This window comes from Gekko japonicus, unplaced genomic scaffold, assembly GCF_001447785.1.
Source record: "Gekko japonicus isolate JY-2015 unplaced genomic scaffold, Gekko_japonicus_V1.1 scaffold317, whole genome shotgun sequence".
Classification (NCBI taxonomy): domain Eukaryota; kingdom Metazoa; phylum Chordata; class Lepidosauria; order Squamata; family Gekkonidae; genus Gekko; species Gekko japonicus.
This window is the reverse complement of record NW_015162487.1, coordinates 717,828-726,377: the sequence shown is the minus strand read 5'-3', so window position 1 is coordinate 726,377 and position 8,550 is coordinate 717,828. Positions and strand designations below refer to the sequence as shown.

General features: G+C 45.1%; 1 protein-coding gene across 1 annotated transcript in view; it reads right to left on the bottom strand.

The window, feature by feature from the left end:
* The window catches only part of PLEKHM3 (pleckstrin homology domain containing M3), a 108,891-nt gene extending 102,877 nt beyond the window's left edge, over positions 1-6,014 (bottom strand). Inside the window, exon 1 of the mRNA XM_015405942.1 lies at positions 5,965-6,014. The gene's annotated coding sequence lies outside the window, so the exon portion shown is untranslated. The remainder of the gene's footprint in view (positions 1-5,964) is intronic.
* Positions 6,015-8,550: the final 2,536 nt, after the last annotated feature.

Below are 8,550 nucleotides of genomic sequence, written 5' to 3'. Positions count from 1 at the left end.
GTTTTATGGCAGGAAGGTAGAGTTTCCAGACCGGGTTGGGAAATACATGGAGATTTGGGGGGGGGAGCCTGGGGAGGGCGGGGCTTGGGGAGGGGAGGGACCTCAGCGGGGTACGATGCCATGGGGTCCACCCAGTGTTGCCAGCTCTGTGTTGGGAAATACCTAGAGATTTTGGGGGTGGAGCCTGGGGAGGGTGGGATTTGGAGAGGGGAGGGATCTCAGTGGGGTACAATGCCATACAGTCCGCCCGCCAAAGCAGCCATTTTCTCCAGGGGAACTGATCTTGGTCGCCTGAAGATCAATTGTAATAGCTGGAGCTCTCCAAAGGGCCAGGGCCTTATCAGTGGTGGCTCCGCACTGGTGGAATGAGCTCCCAGAAGACATCAGGGCCCTGCAGGACCTTTTACAGTTCCGCAGGGCCTGCATGATGGAGCTCTTCCACCAGGCCTTCGACTAAGGGGCCACACTATATAACTAAGGCCCTAGCCCCAATATTAACATCATCATTAACATCATTATAACATCATTTAAACAGCCAGATATAACCCAGATTATGCCGGCAGTTGACTGTTTGTTTGTTTTGTTGGTTGCTGCTCATGCCCGCCATCATATATGAATTAATTCAGCACTAGCACTTTGTATGTTTTTATGTGTATCCTGTTGTGATTTTAGATAAATTTGTTTTGTTTATTATCCTATGTAAGCCGCCCTGAGCTTGCTTCGGTAGGGAGGGTGGGGTAGAAATAAAATAATAATAGTAACAACAACAACAACAACATGCCATCTGGAGGTTGGCAGCCCTGCAGAAAGAGAATCTGAACCCAGGTCTCCCAGGTCCTAGCCCAACCACTATACCATACTAGAGGACTTCAGACACAAGAATGACAACAGACTGGCATGGCTGGAAAGGGCCACACTTGCTGCAGAAGGGAGTAGCAGAGAAACCAGAGGAGGACAGAAAAGAAAAGAAGGCCCAAGGGGAAAACAATATCATTTCTACCCTATCACTGCTACACTGCTAATCACCGCATTGGTGGGGATGGGGAATCACAACAGAGGAAGGCACATCCCACAACAATACTAAATTGTGTTGGTGAGTATAGAGAAGAAGAACAAGTGAAAGAAGAAGTAGAAGTTGAAGAAGTAGAAGTTAAAGAAGAAGTAGAAAAAGAAGAAGAAGTAGAAGAAGAAATTGGATTTATACCCTGCCCTTCACTCGGAGTCTCAGAGCGGCTTACAATCTCCTTCCCCTCCCCCACCCCACAACAGACACCCTGTGAGGTAGGTGGGTCTGAGAGAGCTCTGAGAGAACTGCTCTTTCAAGGACAGCTCTGACAGAACTATGGCTTGCCCAAGGTCATCCAGCAGCTGCAAGTGGAGGAGTGGGGAATCAAACCTGGCTCTCCCAGATTAGAGTCCGCACACTTAACCGCTACACCAAACTGGTGAGCCGGCTCACTGACCATGTAGCACAGCTGACCAGAGGCCTGTTTGCGTTGCCTGCCTGGAACTGTCAAAACATGGAGGTTGTCAAGCGCAGACACACGCAGGCCAGTGCTCTGCAATCAGTCTGGTGAGGCAGGAGTTGGGAAGGCCAAGGTTAGAAGGAGATAAGGAGCTCCCTCCAGAGCCTATTTCCTGCCCTCCTCCCCAAAAGAGGCAACCAAAATCCAACTCGCGGTGATGCGAGCACAAGGAAGGCCCCCATTCCTACTAAGGAACAGCAGCCACTGCCTTGCATGTAAGGGGCTCCCATCTAGTCTGGAAAGAGAAAAATAATGGCTTTGTTTTCTCCAAGTGGATAATTTCACTTCCCAGCGATTCCTTCCTGTTTCAGACCGTGCGCCCGAGCAATGCGGAAATGTGCTGACCTTGGAATTAAAAACAAACAAACCTTTAGCACGTGTGTGTGCTTTCCTCCTTCCTGCTCCAGAGGCAAATCTGAAGCATCATCTCAGCTTAGTGCAAAACGACAGCAAGCCCTGTCATCCTGGGAACAGACGCTACTAGAGATGAGGTCATTCAGCCCCAGGGAAGGACCTGCCAGCAACCCTATTGGAATCATTTAACCATTTCAGTTGGGCAGTTTCTGTGTTGGAAGCAGAAAAGAAGGCAAAGGGGCTGCACAGTTAGGGATGCCAGCCTCCAGATGGGGCCTGGGCATCCCCCGGAATTATGGCTCATCTCCAGACTACAGAGATCAGTTCCCCCTGGACAAAATGGATGCTTTGGAGGGTGGACTCTATGGCACCGTACCCCACTGAGGTCCCGGTCCTCCCCAGGCTCCATCCTCAAATCTCCAAGAGTTTCCCAACCTGGATCTGACAACTCCCCCCCCCCAATCCCCAACTGTTGGCCGAGGGGACCTGGCGACCCTATAAATCATGTCCTATTTTTATACTTTATTGGTTTTTGTCAGAGTAGTCACAGCATCAAAAACTGCTCAATGAAGTCACGTCAAGAGATACTGTATTCCTCCTCTGTCTTTTTGGCTGCTAGGCACATGTTTACGCATGCTTCCACATAGCATAGAATCATAGAGTTGGAAGGGACCTCCAACCCCCTGCACAATGCAGAAAATTCACAAATACCCCTCCTCCACACACCCAGTGACCCCTGTTCCACACCCAGAAGATGACAAAAAAACTCCAGGATTGCTTCATGACCCCAAGTAAGTCCCTCTGTATTCAAGGGGGAAGTCCAATATTACATGCCAGCATTACATTTTTCGTTGACCATCAACTCAGGATTTTTCCACTTCTGGTTTCCTTTTTAAATCAAATAAACTGCATTTCCAATGTTAGACTTTCAGTAGTGATCCCATGCAGTCCAGGAGAGGGGAAGGCCAAAGGAATCTTTCTCTTCTGAATGAATCCAGTTCAGAAAACTCATATCCTTTATTACCGCTGACATGAATTTGCCTTCTCAAGGGGAGGTGTGGTACAATCCAAACCACCTATGGCAATGGAACACATTTCAGTGAAGCTCTCAGAATAAAATGGCAAAAGCTGTTGTTGTGGGAAAGCGCCGTAAGACGCAGCCGACTTACGGTGACCTTGTAGGGATTTCAAGGCAAGAGATGTGCAGAGGTGGTTTGCCACTGCCTGCCTCTACGTAGCAACCCTGGACTTCCTTGGTGGCCTCCCATCCAAGGACTAACCAAGGCCAGCCCTGCTTAGCTTCCAAGATCCAATGAGATCAGGGTAGCCTGGGCCACCCACATCCGGGAAACACTCATTAGTCCATAATGTGTTTGTTCAATTTTTTACAAGTCTGTCTTTGGCCACCACTGAAGGAGCTCTGTCCCAGACTGTAAGGGATTAATGCACAAACTCATTTAAAAGAGCTTCCTTTGCCATGTCTCCATAGCAGAAAATTGATTTTTGTACTGGTAAATAAATCAAGATAGTTCAGTTGGTATCTAAGCAAGAGCGGTCCATAAATAAAAGATGAAACTAAAGTTGTTTCCCAGTTTCTTGTTTACAATTCCTGGTTCTTTATTCCTCCAATTCAACCACAAATACTGGTAATATTTAAATACCTCCACTTTGCACCACTTCAGTGAAGGGTGAAGCCTATTGGAAGGAGCCACGGATTAAGACCTGTTCCGGGCGCCGGGAAGTAAAGCGCCGAAGAGCTGCCAGGGACTGAACAACAGCCGAGCCAGGAACTGAACAACAACTGAGACCGTGGCCGGGGCGCTGGTAAGTTATCACCCCCCATAATTAGGCCCTAGTTAGGTATAGAAGTCAAAAATTAAATAATTAAATAAATAAAATATGACCCTTGAGAGACAGTGTGTTGTAGCAGTCAAGAGTGCTGGACTAATATCTGGGAGACCCAGGTTTGAATCCCGCACTCACCGGGTGATCTTGGGCCAGTCACATTCTCTCAAACTAACAGACCTCACAGGGTTGTTGTGAGGATAAAATGGAGGAGAGGAGAATGATGTAAGCTGCCCTGGGTCCCCATTGAGGAGAAAGGCGGGTTGTAAATGAATTAAATAAATAAACCCGCACGGTCTTAGTGAGTGGGACATGGTCCCAAGGTTAGTTCCTGATCATAGCACTCCAAAAACATAACCTTGCAAGAATGGTACGATATAAAATACAGCCACTATTTTTTTTTAAGTCCTTCATACCTTTATTTGCAAGGCTAAAGTTGCTTTCTGGTTCCCTGTCTGCAGTTCCCAGTTGTTCAATCTAACTGCAAAGCCTGGATTTTTGTGCAAAGGCCTCCAAAGGGGAGTGACCTGAAGAATCCCACTGCATCACATTGCTTGGTATCTGAGGAAAAAGATCTGAGGATGTTGCACCCCAGATCTGTTGTGGACTACCACCACTCATATATCCCTGATTTCAGAGATGTACTGGGATGGTTCAAAGCTTACTTGGGCATGCAGCACGTTCAGAAACTTATTCTTCCACTACTTAGCAATGAATTCCAATGATATTCCTGAGATGTATTTATTTAGTATATTTCTTTGCAGCCTCTTCAGAGTCATGCTCGAGGCAGCTTACAATTAAAGACACAATATTTAAAAGCACAAGTAGCATTAATACTATCCATAAAACAGAAGCAGACCATTAAAAAGCTGATAATACAAAACCCTACTTAAAAGACTGGGGGAAAGATGTGTTTTAGGCTGGCACCTAAGAATAAAGTAGAACCTCAAGGTGAGAGGGCATTGAGAATATAAGAGAAGCCATGTTGGATCGTGCCAATGGCCCATCCAGTTGAATATTCCACATCACACAGTGGCCGAAGCCCATTCAAAAGGCTAGGTGCCACCACAGAAAATGTCCTGTCTCTACTGCCTCACTGCTGAAGGCGGTGCAAGGGAGGCAGGCAGCTGAGCTTAACTGGCGGCTGGTCAGTATGGGATGCTATTTGATTATAACTTATATCTTGTATTCCATTTTAAGTCAGAGTGAAAAAGGCAGACTATAAATAAAATAAATTGTATTGTGCCATTTGTGCAATATTATGTTTTATATTTTATTGGTTATGACAACGGAATTTGTGGCACTGAAAAATACAAGGAATCAAGTCATGAAAGCAGCTAAAAATAAGCTCCATGCCAGTCCTAATATATATTTGCTCCAGAGAAAGACATACACAAGTCAATTAGATACAAGCACATTATCTAGAAATGTAGTCCCACTGCATCCATTTTCCTGGCGCCACATATAACCACCCAAGTCTTAATAGCTATAGATGAAAAATATGTGCATATTTACAGATGTCTCTTGGGTAGGTTATAAAAACTACACTTTCTCTTAACACTTTGTATTCTGGAATTGTAACAGATGTGCCATCAAAGAAGTCAGAATTACACGCTAAGCTCAGGAACATGTATTTTTAAAGTACTGTTAAAGAAACATTTTAATACACTTTGGAGTTCATATGGTTCCAAATGTTGAATACCTTTTAGCTATGATGAACATATTTATCAAGCTCAAAGTCATCTACTACAGAATATAGTTTAGAAATGAATAAAACATATGATTTCTAACTTTGCACATACAAGTTGACTACAGAGTTATTTTACCCTTTCCCTGTTACTGTCATGGCTCTTTGTTAAGAAAGGACAGCTAGAACTACGCCCAAAAAATGACATAATCTTGAATTATTTAAGGAGACAACAAAAAAACCACCCCAAAAACCAACATTTCAAACAGAAGAGTGCAATGGATGGCTTGCTATTATAACAATAAGTACAACAGAGACACGTGAGAAGGGAAGGGCGTAGTCTCTCAACAGAACCACAAAACCCCCCCAGGGTAACTGGATACAGGTACGCGCAGAATAAATAACAGACACTTGGGATATCACAAGCGCAGACCACTCACGAGCATCTCTGGTGATTTACCTGCGCACCGAGATAGCATTTCGGGAACACTTGTATACTGAAAGCGCATAACAACACCACGGAGAGAAATGGCAAGAGCAGAGGAGGTTTACCTGGCTCACAACACCTCCACAGACAAAACAATGCTTCGCATTGACTCTCGGCAGCTGACCTTCCCTTTGTTCTCACTCTTCCTCTTTCGCTTCCAGCGACCCGCAAGAAACATCGGGTGCCTCATTCAGCCGCTTCTTGCTTCTCTGTTTACAATCTGCCTGTGCCAGTCCTCATGGCAAATGCCTCCGTACAGCAGCTGGGGAAACGGAAGCCGGCGAAAAGGTTCCGGTTTGCAGTCGTCCCCCCCCTTCCCTGTTCACAGTTATGATGACAGAAGAGATCATAAATAGTAGGTCTCCTATAACTGCAAGAACTGTTTTAACCATGAAAGGGGAGAGCGTGTTAAAAGAAATAACGGATTCCTCCTTTCAAATTTTTTTAAAAAAATGTCTGTTTTCTTTTTTTAGAGATGCTGCATTCATATTTTTCTTCCTCTCCCCTCTCTTCAGCAGCAACAAAGATGATTAAATGATTTAAAATGTACCCTTAAAAAAGGAATATATGTATTTATTAAGTACACATTTAAAACATATATAAGGGCCAATTCACATCAAATATATAAATTACATAGCAATACACATGGGCTTTAAAAACCTGACCTGATGCGTTTCATAAGAACATAAGAGATGCCAATGTTGGATCAGGCCAAAGGCCCATCCAGTCCAACACTCTGTGTCACACAGTGGCCAGAAATACCAGTGCCATCAGGAGGTCCACCAGTGGGGCCAGGACATTAGAAGCCCTTCCACTGTTGACCCCCCCCCCCCCGCATAGGCCTTCCTCAGAGGTCAAACAATTGAGTGGCAAGATGGCTATAAAAATATAATACACTCATGTAGACACAATCAGAATGGATACAAAATATAAATTCAATATGGACCAGAAAACAATTTTTTCCAGAATAAAACCACCAGGCACAGAATAAATATGCAAATGAGATCTTTAAAAGTGCAATCACTTGCCCAGTGGTTCTAAAGTATAGACTTTTGGTCCCGGAATTGCCTTCTCTGATTGTGTTGCCACAGTATCCCTAGAGCTGCAATGCATGCAAAACTTCATATACAGAAGACTGGAATTACCAAGGTGGGAGGAAAATGCTGGATATAATTGTCTCCAGGCGCTTGCCCTTCCCTGTTGAATGGAGGCCTACAAGTATTTGCCTGCAATCTCTCATCTGTTCATGGGTCTCCTGAGTGTGAGACACAAGGAACATCAATGAGGAACCTTTGTTGATAGCTATATGACCTTGCTAGGTATTGGTGTTGTTGTTAGCCATTCAGTCGTGTCTGATTCTTGCCGATTGTGGGCCAGCTCTCTCCACATTTTCTGATCTTGTACTGTTTCTTGGAGTCGTTCCATGCTCAGGCTGGTGTTGATTTTTATGGTGTCTAGCCACCGTGTTCTTGGGTACCGCAGTTAAAAATGGAACCTTCAGTTGTGACCCAAACACAAAAGAGAAATTATTCCAGAATGAGAGCACAAGCGTGATGCTCTACCGGTGTTCTGCTCATGCATCAAGACAGGATGCACACGCCACGTTTCTGAGCCAGTGTGAAGGGCATACTGAATGTCGCCATCACCTGTATTGTTTTTATTAGCACTTTATTATGTTTATGTGAAATGTATTGTATTTATTATTTAATTGCATTTTAACGTCTGTATGCTGCCTTGACCCAGCTTGTCCGGCAAGGCGGGATAGAAATTGAAATAATAAATAAATAAATAAATAAATACTTGTAACCACTCCCCTGCAAAGTCAAGGCCAGTCTTGAACTGACCACTCACTAATCCACTCCAAAATTTACAATGGACTAGAAAGGGGCTGCAGTGGCTCAGTGGTTCAGTAGTTCGAGACCCGAGTGCCGTGTTATGGAGTGAGCTCCCATCTCTGCTCCCAGCTCCTGCCAACCTAGGAGTTCGAAAGCAAGAAACTGCAAGTAGATAAATAGGTACCGCTTCACTGGGAAGGTAACAGCGTTGCGCGCACTTCAGCATCTAGTCATGCTCGTCACATGACCACGGAAATGTCTTTGGCTTGGAAACAGAGATGAGCACCACACCCTAGAGTCCGATTCGACTGGCTTTCGAGCAAGGGAAACCTTAGAAAGGTAAAAAAGGAAGTTTTCTGAAGCAAGTCATTTGGGGTGATTTACGCATGGTTTGTTTGCCCTGACTTGGATACTTTATAGGAGTGGGTTTCCCCACACACAACCCCAAAGCATCATGGAACGTGGAAATTATATGGATGTGGAAATTCCTGGAGGTTTGGGGGTGGAGGGTGCAGTTTGGGGAGGAACAGGACCTCAGTGGAGTCCACCTTCCAGAGCAGGCATTTTCTCCTGGGGAACTGATCTTTGAAGAGAAGCAGAGGAGAAGAAAAGATTGGATTTATACCCCGCCTTTCGCTTGTAGTCTCAGAGTGGCTTACAAACTCCTTTCCCTTCCCCTCCCCACAACAGACACCCTGTGAGGTAGGTGGGGGCTGAGAGAGCTCTGACAGAAACTGCTCTTTTTCAAGAACACCTCTGACAGAACTATGGCTTGGCCAAGGTCATCCAGCAGCTGCAAGTGGAGGAGTGGGGAAT